Raw genomic sequence first — 12233 nt, 5'->3', positions numbered from 1 at the left:
ATGATTCAACTTTACTAAACTTGCACTCCAGTTGTTATGAATTTGGTACAACTTTGTTGTTGAATGCTTATCACTTATATTTTTATTTTATCGATATTCCAGTTGTTAACATTCCATTACCATAGCTGATATGTTACTTGGCTTCCAACTATAATACCTATAGTTCAGTCATTACTATATAAGTCCTCTATTTTATATTTGTATCGATAATTCTGTTGTTTATGTATCGCCCTGTGTATCTTTGATTTGAATTTCGTAACGTATTGGTACTCTAGACGTTAAGGAATTAGCGCTTTTGTTTAATTGTGATAATGTTGCACTTGCTTTTATCCTATTGATACTTTACTTGATAACGTTTAGTGTGTTAGTTACTTATAGACCAGTACTTCAGATTTATCAGACCTATACATTAAGTACTATATATATATATATAACATCGGTGCTGCAGCTGTTAAGATATTAGTATATTAGTTACCATTTTATTGTTAATACACTATGTGCAATAAATTTAGTCTAGCAGTTGTTGCATAGATTCGGTTTTGGCGTTGTAATTATAACAGCAAAATCAAAACTAACGTGTTCGTGCTTGAGATCTTATTGTCAAAATATATTAATTATTGTTGTATTGATAACATTTTAGTACTGAATTGACACTTCTATTGTATTGTGTATGTAATTTAGTTATAATTATACCAGCGTGTTAATAAATGTTTTAACCGTACTTCAGTTATAAGCGTATCTAAGATCCTGTTGTTGATGTCCTATTTATTAGAGATGACGTTCCAGATAGATAAGTAATTGCTATTTCCTTTTTACATCAGTTGCTACAGTTTCACGTTCTGATAACGTCGTTGTTTTATTCACACCTCAGTTTTGAAGACAGTGTTTTCGCGTTTATGTGCAGATTCACATTAACACAGAGTTTGATTTGCTTGAGTTTTATTTAAATTCCATTTTAAATTATTCTTGTATTACTGTTTTACGTATGAAACATTTCACTGTAAACATGTTTCAGTTTTACTATATAAACTCTTCAGTTTATATGTGTTATTATTCTAGTTGCCATTTAATTGGAAATTCAGCTTTTATTGGATCGTAACTGTTCGTATTTACGATACTAAAATTAGGGGTTTGATTTCCCAGTGTGGTTTTGCTGTAAGAAAAATACACAGACACGCATTTATTTGTTATCATATCAGTATTATTTCTGCCTCTGTGTCTACATAAAGGTTTTTATTGGACCTGTAATTCGCTTGCTATTAAAAAAGCTTTATCAAGAAAAACTACAATGAGATTTTTTTAAACATGTTTTTTTTGTAGGAAAGCCTAAGTTAATATACTTTATTTAATAATTAATAAAAATTGCTCTTATATAGGGTCCTTGGAGTAAAAAGTAGCATTTTCTAAATTTGTGAAGTGTTTGTTTTTAGTAAACTATCTATAAGAAAAAGCATTAGTTATACAGTATTTTATAAATAGGTTACTCTCTCCCTGTCGTCTAAATCAAAATATATATATTGACACTCATCTCAAAAGAAACTTTTTCCACTAGTAGTTTTTTGCAGATATATTTCTAAGTATTTAAATTTTAATGGTAAATGTTTTCACATGACAGCAACGCTCATTCAGCAAGTATAGTATTTTCGAACATATAATAAAGTTCAACTTCACTTTAAACTTCTTATTAATTTTTAAAAACATGTTACTTAAGATATTTCAGTTACTTTTAAAACGCCTTACATAAAAACAAGGAATGATGGGAAAAGTCAAAATATAATGAAATTAAAGAAGATAACAAAGATATTAGTAATTCCAATATTAGTAATAGGAGCTTTAACAGATAACTTATTTCAAACTTACAAGGAGAGAGCAAGTTCATGCTGTTCGGATCTTTTTTACAATAGTTACAGGGATTTGTCATTCACCAACGGGTAACTTAAATAATATTTACATGAAAACAAATCGTGATGGGTTATTGTCTCGACATTTTAATTCCACGTATAACGAAGTGAAAAACCTTTGATAATTATAATTTTTTCAGATGTAATCGTTAATTTTCTGTTATGGTACTGCGGTATATGATTACTTTTGTTGCGAAACAGAAAATTGCAAGGTACGAAGTGAAAACTTACAAAACATGTAAGAGTGGAACATTTCATGTGAACCACAATACAGCTATGATTGAAATTCAACAAGGTTCACGTCGTGCACCATTTGGGTCGTATTTGTTAGATATTCTTAGTGAACGTTCAGCACGTGAAATCACGTAATATGATATCACATACTGTACAAAAAACCTAAAAATAAAAAAAGTATTTTTATTGAAAAGAAACATGGCCTTTCAAAGCCTTCTGTGCAACCACGTTTTAGTATTTTATGATTAGTGTCTGCATTGAATCCGAGATTCAAAATAAGGTTTCTGTAGTAATAATTCTATATAAACATTTAATGTGGCATATTAAACCTCTTGATTTCAAATATCTATTCCATAGTATCTTACTTTCCTTGTTGGAGATTAAAATAATCAGCATGAGTAATATAAATCTCAATAAAACAACTTAGCATTGTAGTAATATGCTAAAATAGGAGATCTCACTAAAAAATACCTATTATGTGAGAGTGAGTTAAATTCTAGTAATTTTAGATACATTTATATCAGTTACTTATTTATAGTATGTACTATGTATTTATAATCTAACTTCATCCTTTTGAATTTCCTGCAATTTTTCTTTGTAGTTTTTAAGATACTTAATATCTTAATTTCAGTATTTTCTGAAATAGCGTCACTTGTTTTTTGCTGGTTTTGTCGCAGGTTACACTACACTGCTCAAATTATAGAATTTTACATTTTGTTTCGTAATATTTTAGAAACTGTTTCAGTATTATCGTTCTCCTTGAGACCTTAGATGTTAAAATTAACATAATTTATTTACTAAAACTTCTCACGAATTTAACTATTACTTTTATTCTATGACAAATAAAATAAATTCAAGGAAAATATGGATTTGTTTATTTTAGGATTTTTATCTGAAACTCCGAAAGGACGACTTCCACGTAGCTGTCCTGGATAATAAACTGGTATACTTGAACGAAAGCAGCTAGCTCGCAGGCACACTAAAGACCAGGATTAGACCGTCACGTTTTCAAATTCAGATGAGGTTTGCGTTTAACGGAACATAAACCATGAAACTTCGAATTCATAGAACTGACAACCAAACCACCAGTTCGTTGGAATAAAAACTGGTGTTTAAATGTGTAGTCAACAATGATAGTATACCATCCTATTTGAACACAGCTTATTTTATTGCAACGCAGCAAAGAAAATATAAGTAAACGACACATAACATATCACACCTTAAATTAATTTCAGTAATAAATTTTATTATTTTTATTAAAATTTTGAAAACACATTTATGTGCGAATTATGTTTCTGTTGAATTTATACGTTAATAAACAAATCTTTATGATTAACAGACAATACGGCTGTTTATTTTTATTCTTTGCCTCATATTAATAGATTACGATTTTAAGTTCATAATTTCATTGTTAATTAATTAAATAATTCTCATAAGAGTGAATGTCAACAATCATCACATTTTTATCCACCTTCAAGCTAATAAAGAAGCTTAACTAACAGTCGCAATTGTTTTTATTAGGTAATGAAACAGACTACAAAATGATCTTATTAAACAACAGACAGAAGACATGTGCTCTCTATAAGATTTTCTATTTTCACAAGAAACCTTTATTAGAGATTCTCTTGTGAGATATTTTAACAGCTTGTACTCGTAAAAGAAACGTAAAATGTATCAGTTATTAGAAAAACTTTAACTGCATATACGTGCTAAGTATATCCTTTCTATTTCACCAGCGGTAAAATTTAAAAGAAAATATGTGATGTCGAGGCCTAATGCATTCTTTGATTGAAAGTGCCCTTTCCAGTAGACTACAGTTTCGCCTATTCTAGGTTCACCAGCACAGCTTGGGTCAGCAAACCAAAGAAATATCACTAGGCTTCTGATAATGCTGAAGTGTATATAATTTACACACATAACATTAATTTAGGTTAATATATGGTGGAGTATGACGCTTCGGTTTGAATTTCGCGCAAAGCTACTCGAGGGCTACTTGCGCTAGACGTCCCTAGGTAAAGCAGATAGTTATCACCACCCATCCCCAGCTCTTGGACTACTCTTTTACCAACGAATGGGGGAACTGAACCTCACTTTATAACGTTCCTAAGGCTGAAAGGGTGCGCATGTTTGATGCGATGGGGAAAAATATAGTGGACTCAAAACATCATAGATATTAGAAACCTTAACCATGATGAGTACAATTTTTCATTATTATTTAAGACTAGTTTCTATTTTGATAATTAGACAGATGTATCAAGAGCACTTCATTTTTGATATCGTGTTTATAAATAAAGAACTCACGTGACTAACATACTTCTTTGAAGTTTTCTTTTTTAATGTCTTTATAAAAATATCGGCCCGGCATGGCCCGGTGGGTTAAGGCGTTCGACTTGTAATGTGAGGGGCGCGGGTTCGAATCCCGGTAGCACCAAACATGCTCACCCTTTCAGCCGTGGGGGCGTTATAATGAGACGGTCAGTCCCACTATCCGTTGGTAAAAGAGTAGCCCAAGACTTGGCGGTGGGTGGTGATGACTAGCTGCTTTCCCTCTAGTCTTATACTGCTAAATTAGGGACGCCTAGCACAGATAGCCCTCGAGTAACTTTGCGCGAAATTCAAAACAAACAAACAATTATAAAAAAATTTTGTTAAGTAAATTTTTACTTGACAAACAGCTCCTTACCATTTAAAATATATATTTAATTTCCATATTTTGGTATAAAGAGTTTTAATTCGTTTTTTTTCTTAAAGCCTAGTCAAAATGGTAAAAAACACGTTTTATTTCTGTTTTGAAAATGATTTTACATAGTGGTCTTAAAGTTGTAACTTATAACATCAGTAAATAAGCAAATTATCCATAGATTAATTTGAATCACAATTATTAAATATATTGAAAAAGTCATCTTTTCACATCCAGGATCATAGACAACATATGTAAGTATGATTATATTAGTTTTCTTTTTTTATGGAAACCGAAAATAGAAACGTTTTGACATCAGGCTTTTAAAATTTTAATTAACATTCCATAACGCTAATACTGATAAAAGATACCTTTGAAAGCTCTAGTATTAGGCCTACGTCATTAATCCAAAATTAAACCCGTGTCGTTGTTCTTAAACCCTTCGCTCTGTATACCTGAAAGATAAAGAAAATTGGGAAACATAATGGTTTAAATTACTTTATTTTTTACTACCTATCTTCAACTAATCTCTAGACAGTTGGTTTGTTGAAGTGTTTGAGACAGCCTATTTTAGCAAAGCGGCTTCTTTAGTGCACTGTCACAGTTGATGGGTTACTCAGATAATGATAAAAAAACTGGTCTCCTTATCGTAACTCAGAGTAATCTTCCCGGGCACGTTCTTTTATTACTCGTCGCAGCGATAATAAACTGTTTAATTAGTTCACACTTAAAATGTATGTAAAAGTGTTAACTTTAAATATTTGGGTTATCAATGTGTCTATGGTAACGTCATGCTCGTTGATATCTTAATTTATACAAATTAGAATTTATGTAAATGAATCGATATTTCAGTTTTACTAACAAGATTGACACGTAGACGCAAGAACTATCACACCATTTTCCACTATAGTAAATTCTTGTTTTAATGTTATTGAAATAGTAAAATATAGATTAAATACATCAAACACTAACATATTCAATGCCAAAAATGCTTTCTGACAAGGACCCGGCATGGCCAGGTGGGTTAAGGCGTCCGACTCGTAATCTGAGGGTCGCGGGTTCGCATGCCCGTCGCACCAAACATGCTCGCTCTTTCAGTCATGAAAGTGTTATAACGTGACATTCAATCCCACTATTCGTTGGTAAAAGAGTAGCCCAAGAGTTGGCGGTGGGTGGTGATGACTAGCTGCCTTCTCTCTAGTCTTACATTGCAACATTATGGTCGGCTAGCGCAGATAGCCCTCGTGTAGCTTTGTGCAAAATTCAAAAAAACAAACAAGCTTTCTGACATTTTTCAGATTTAAAATAAACCCTTAAAAACACCTCAAAAAACACTTCTTATTTGAAAATAAGAAAGTGTATTGTATCATTAGAAACCTTGAAAGGTTTCAAAAATTAAATTCATTTTAAATGTTTATGGCTCAGATACAAAATGTTGTGGAAAATCCTGAGCGTCAGAAACAATTAACTGAAAAATAAAATCAATATACTTATCATAATCATTTTAAAATTTTCTTTCGACGTAAAGAATTAAATGAACTGTCAGGTTTGTAGAGTTTGGTTCGTTTTGTTTGGAATTCCGCGCAAAGTTACACGAGGGTTATCTGTTCTAGCCGTCCAACCCTTAATTTCAAAGCCATTTAGAGAACTTGGCAAAGGTAGTTCAGTAAAATTAACTTGTAAATTAACAGTTTTGAAAAACTGAACGCAATACAAAACATTCTCCAATAGTCATTGAAATATATAAAGAAAACAGCTTTTGTGAAACTTTGTCTTCTGTCCTGATTTGTATTTAGCAAAAAAATATTTTTTTTTATTTCCATGAAACTCCTTAGGTAACGGTATAACTTTTATTGTCCAGGCTGCTAAAAAAAAATTAAGGGACAACCAGAGATTTCTATATTCTAGCTTTCTAAAATTATAATAATTTTATATTAAATAATGTTGTTGTTGTTGTTTTGAATTAAGCACAAAGCTCCACAATGTGCTGTATGTGCTCTGCCCACCACGGCTATCGAAACCCAGTTTTTAACGTTGTAAGTCCACAGACATACCGCTGAGCCACTCTATTAAATAATGTTAAAAGCATTGTTAAATTCTCATGCACGAAATATTAGTTGACGAGTCGTATGATGTGATACGCAAGTGAGAAAATCAATTCCAATTATTTTTGGTCAGAGACTGGAAAACACTGCAAGTCAATCGCTATTTAATAATCTGTCTTTGTTCAGCTGACTATCTTCCAATCTATAAGTAAATCGATAATGAGAACAACTGCAACATAAATAATCAGAATTGTTTTTGTAAGATTGATTTTCGAATCAGATTATCAATAGTACGCATTCTTCGAAACAATGACCACAAACCAATCCACCTTCTGTGGTGTAGTCATACGAAACTGGTTACAACCTGCTTCACAAAGGAAAGATATGTTCCTGGTGATAATAACATGTTCGGGCTGGGCAGGACCACACTGACCATTATGCACTTTAACTGTCACATTATGTAGAAACACAGTATACAATCAGTTTAGAATGGTATTATTCAGGTGCCGTTTATCCGAAAGATTTTCTCATTAACTGGTTATCAATTTGTCAACTCCCTCATAAAATATGGACGTGACTGAAGATGAAATGAATGACACTTGGCTGAAATGGTTAAATGATACAGTTTGGATTTTCTTTTTGTGATTATTCATGCAGAGGAATATCTGCGCTAGCTGTACCTAATTTCAACTCATAGACTAGAAGGAATTTAGCTAGTAAACATAACCCAGTGTCCACTTTTTAATTGCTGTAATGGTAGAATGGTGTTTTTTTGAGTGCGAATTGCGATTTTCCGATAACCGTATTTAAATCTATAGATCAACACACTAACCACTCGACCAAGCTCTCGAAAGTGCTAAAGAATAGATGCAGTTCAAAATGTACAATGAAACCATACAATAAGCAATTTGTGATGTACCTTTCACCATCTTTAAAGCTTTCAGACATAGCGCTGATTTACTAAGGTATGGTAAAATATGTTTAATGGAAATAATGAATTCTGAACTGAAGATGAGACTTGATAAACTGGTTGACTGGTGAATAAATGTAAACGAAAAGAAGTCGTCACCGACACAAGATGTATTTGTTGATGGAAAATCGAAATGGCTTGTTCAAACAGTAAGTAAAAATTATTCTTACCATCGCGTTATAAGTGATGGTCAATCTCACTATACGATTAGAAGAGCCATAGTGTTAGAGGAGGGTCTGTTACTTCTAATTAGGGAAGACTAGCAGATAGCCCTTGAGTAGTTTTGCGTGAATATTCAACATCAACAAACAAATGTAATTCTTAGAATCCACGATGTAGCGTGTGTGTGTTTGTGTTTTCTTATAGCAAAGCCACAAAGGGCTATCTGCTCAGCCCACCGAGGGAAATCGAACCCCTGATTTTAGCGTTTTAAATCCGGAGACACACCTCTGTACTAGCGGAGATCGCCCACGATGTAGCATGCTGTAACTTAACTCAACAGCTCAGAAAACCTGGAAATTACGCTATAGTCCTAGATAGCTGGAACAGTTTTTCAATAGCATTAAATCAAGCAAAGCGAGCTATTTTACACAACTAATTCAGGAGAATAGTTAAGATAGCTAAGTTTAGTATGACCAAAACCTTACAATGTCTTAGTGTTTTAAAACATCTGTAACATATTCCCTGGTCCCACTGCCAAGTACGACAACTGAACATATAAAAAAAAAACTTTGTGGTTGATAACATCATTTTATAAAGATTATAATAGGAACCCGCCACAACTTTTCCACATTTTCTCTTACGCTTGTCTACAAATTGAGTTACCGTAACTCTACAATCTGGTCTGAATCAACGTATGTTATATTTACGCAAAACTAAATCACCTCCTTTTTATATTCAAAGATCTCTAAATAAAATATATAAAGTATAAAAATAAAGTATAAAAGATAAAAGTATGATTTTAATATTAAAATAAAAAAAACAGAAAAATATATTTTTTTGCTTTCAAGGGCAACATATTTTACTGTGACGCAAACAAAACCTTGGAATAACAAATGTTTTCGTTTGTAATTATATTTTAGAATATTTTGAGAAGTTAAATAAATTTAATTTCACTCTATCATAATACAAACTGTAGAAAATTTGACATTTTCTGTAGTTAATAGTAGAAAATAAAACGTCTTTTAACATGTTTTCATGAATAGATGGCTTCATAAAGCCTGGAACCATAAGAAAGTAAATCAATACATTTATAAGAATTTGTCTTGGATAAACAGAGCAGAAATTTTAGACAAGTTATGATGTTTCTTTAAACATGAAGTTTTGACAAAGGCAAGCTTGAACACTTAAGTTCCTGTGTTAACTATTAATTAAATACCAACTCTAATAATAACAAGTTATTATAATGACTTTTTCCAAAGACTTGATACATTTTAAATCTACCGTTCGCTGTAAATGAAAATTATAAATAAATAAAACTAGGAAAGAATATTCAAATTGTGGTATTTTATTTAATGTATTTTTTATACTTACGCAACAAGCCATTTAACAAGGTAGGTATTAAATTTGTTTGATTGATTGATTGTTTGAAATTAAGTATAAAGCTACACAATGGGTTATCTGTGTCCTGCTCACCCCGTGTATCAAAACCCTATTTCTAGTAGTGTAAGTTCACAGACATGCCGTTGTGCCACTGGGGAGCACGTATAAAGTAAACGAGACGTTTTTGTGTTCTTTGTTCCAAACAACCTAACCTTACTAATTTAACTGTTAAAAACCCAAAAGAATATACGAAACTATAAGGAAACATCCAAATTTATCTTTCATCCATTTAGTCGGTTCCCTCGAGTAAAGTTGATAAAAGTTTAATTCTAATGTAGTTGAAACTTACTACACGTGTTAAGTTTTAACGCAAAATCTTAGAGCTAAGATTCGTATTATTACTTAATATATAATAAAGCATGTGTATGTATTACTTATTACAATAGTTAAAAGGCATTTATTATAATCTCCCTATGCTGCAGGTGACCGTTATTCTTAGATTATTGATATTAACGTTTCGGGGTATATTGTGACGTAAATGATTGCTTCATGGTATTTTTCAATGGCAGTAAATATTTATAGCAAAATTATTGAACGGACTGCTATAACGCTGAAATATATAAGACCTGGGGAACTAGCGTATCCCAAGACTACGTTATTATTCCCATTGAAAGTTTTTGAGGTCACACAGAAGCAGGTGCTTGTTTCTTATTTTCTTAGAGTGATATTAGCTCCGCCTAGTAATTACAAGGGGTGGGTGCGTCATTCTGAATTTCGCTTACTTTCTATAAAAGTGAGAATAAATGAAACGTAAATGATGTCCAATGAGCAAAAATATCATGTGGTAAGGGGCAAATAAGAACTTTCAGTATTTTGACCCAACGTACAATGTGTCGCTAGTAACACTTATTTTACTGAAAGAAAAAACAAGTGTGCTAAGATAGGCTTGTCTTAAAAGGAAAAAAACTTACTACACGTGCTCGATCTCTTGACAATCACGCCCGGTGACAGGTAAGTTCGTTTAATGTATGTGGTAGAATAATAAATTCGTGTAGTTGAACGGTAGTGTGTACTGTCTCAAAGACCGAAAGATTCGTTAATCCTATATACGGTTTATTGAGAACATCGCCGTACACTTGTCTTACTTATAAACTTTTTATTTTTTGTTCATGTTGCATTCAGCAATTTCATTTCGAAAACCACAAGAAAAAATCATAAACTGAAATATTGAACGTTGAACCCTTGTGAAAACGAAATTCTTAAAGAAACTCTTTATCTGTAAGTAATAAAACAAATTTACCTAAATCATTTTCAAGAAGTTCTGTCATAATAACATGAATTTACATATGTTAACATATCAATTATTTCTGTCTATTCGCGAATACTTGTTTAATTAATTTTTATCTATTTCATGTTTTGTTGTGATGCCTAAACATCTTCTGCTTAAAATAACATTAAACTCAAATTGCAATAAAGAAAAACAAATTGACAAAATGAACTAAAATTGTGATATGCTCTTGACACAAAATGAATTATGTCGCTTATTATGATTGACAGGTTTATTTGACATCATCCAATTAATTATAAACGGTACTACATTCTAATAAGTTACGTATCAGAATGAAAGCTTCTTACAGAATGAAAGTATTTTTAACTCTAAGCAGACAGAAACAAACGTAAAATTGTTTAATTGTCGGACTGTCGAAGAGACGTCTGATTAATTTGAGCAAGGATCCAAAGTTCATGAAACTTAATCTGTAAATTTTTAGCCAATCATTGGTATCGAGATTTGAAATAAAACTTTATATGCAAAAACGGCTCGTTTGGGTTAAGAAAATATTTTACATAGAAGAGCGAACAACGTTTCGACCTTCTTCGGTCAACGTCAGGTTCACAAAGAAAGAGGTAACTGACCGGAAGCTGACCACACGTTTGGAAGTGGTTGTGTAACAGAGTGTCGGAATGTAGAGGGCGGTGTTAGATGTTTGAATATATAATTTTATTTATTTTATTATATTAATATAGGTATAAAGGCGTTCCTTTATATTGGTTTATTTTGGGTTTAAGTTGTTGTATAAGTAAGGCTTCTTTAATTTTACGTTTGTTTATGTTTGTTTCTTTATTTAGTATTTGAATGTTTTCTATGGTTATGTTGTGTTTATTTGACTTGCAGTGTTCGAAAACGTGTGAAGGTGACTTTTTGTGTTCTTTAAATCTGGTTTCCATTTCTCTACTTGTTTCTCCAATATAGAAGTCGTGGCAGTTATCACATTGTATTTTATAAATAATGTTGGTGTGGTGTTTGTCAGTGTAGTTTCTACATAGTATAGACCTTAGTTTTGTGCCTGGTTTTGAATAAATTTGGTATTAATTGAAATGTCATATTTTGTTACTAGTTTTTGCCAAATGTTGGTTATTTGTCTGCTGATGTCAGGCATATATGGTATGCAGCAGTATATGGTTTCGTGATTTTTTGATTCGTGAGATATATTTACTTTTCTTAGTTGATTTTGCTTTCTGTCTAGGTGTGTACGTATAATGTTTTCTACGGTTTGTGGAGAAAACTTATTGATGTTGATGAAGTATTGTTTTATTTTGTCTAATTCATCGTTAATTTTATCTGGTGAACATGTGAACAGGAAGAAAGCAATCAAATATCATTTCTTAACCTCAAAATTACAAGAACCGACACTCAATTCAAAACAGAAATCCACCGAAAAATCACCCATACTGGACTATACATTCCTTGGGACTCAGCACATGAAACAAAACAAAAACTCAACATACTAAGAAATCAAATAAACACAGCCATGAAACTATGCTCACCAGACCTCTTTCTTTGTGAATCTGACGATGACCGA

General features: G+C 31.9%; 1 protein-coding gene and 1 long non-coding RNA gene across 3 annotated transcripts in view; one reads left to right on the top strand and one right to left on the bottom strand.

Moving 5' to 3' along the window:
• The window catches only part of LOC143237957 (uncharacterized), a 29081-nt gene extending 23809 nt beyond the window's left edge, over nucleotides 1–5272 (bottom strand). Inside the window, exon 1 of the long non-coding RNA XR_013020351.1 lies at nucleotides 5187–5272. This is a non-coding gene — a long non-coding RNA (uncharacterized LOC143237957). The remainder of the gene's footprint in view (nucleotides 1–5186) is intronic.
• A 4924-nt stretch (nucleotides 5273–10196) lies between these two features.
• LOC143237956 (paired box protein Pax-6-like) overlaps nucleotides 10197–12233 on the top strand; it is a 62214-nt gene continuing 60177 nt past the window's right edge. For both annotated transcript variants that reach the window (XM_076477735.1, XM_076477736.1), the window contains exon 1: nucleotides 10197–10383. The gene's annotated coding sequence lies outside the window, so the exon portion shown is untranslated. The remainder of the gene's footprint in view (nucleotides 10384–12233) is intronic.

The sequence above is a fragment of the Tachypleus tridentatus genome, chromosome 13, assembly GCF_004210375.1.
Source record: "Tachypleus tridentatus isolate NWPU-2018 chromosome 13, ASM421037v1, whole genome shotgun sequence".
Lineage (NCBI taxonomy): Eukaryota > Metazoa > Arthropoda > Merostomata > Xiphosura > Limulidae > Tachypleus > Tachypleus tridentatus.
Note: the sequence above shows the minus strand (reverse complement) of the source record. Positions and strands in the feature narration are given on the sequence as shown.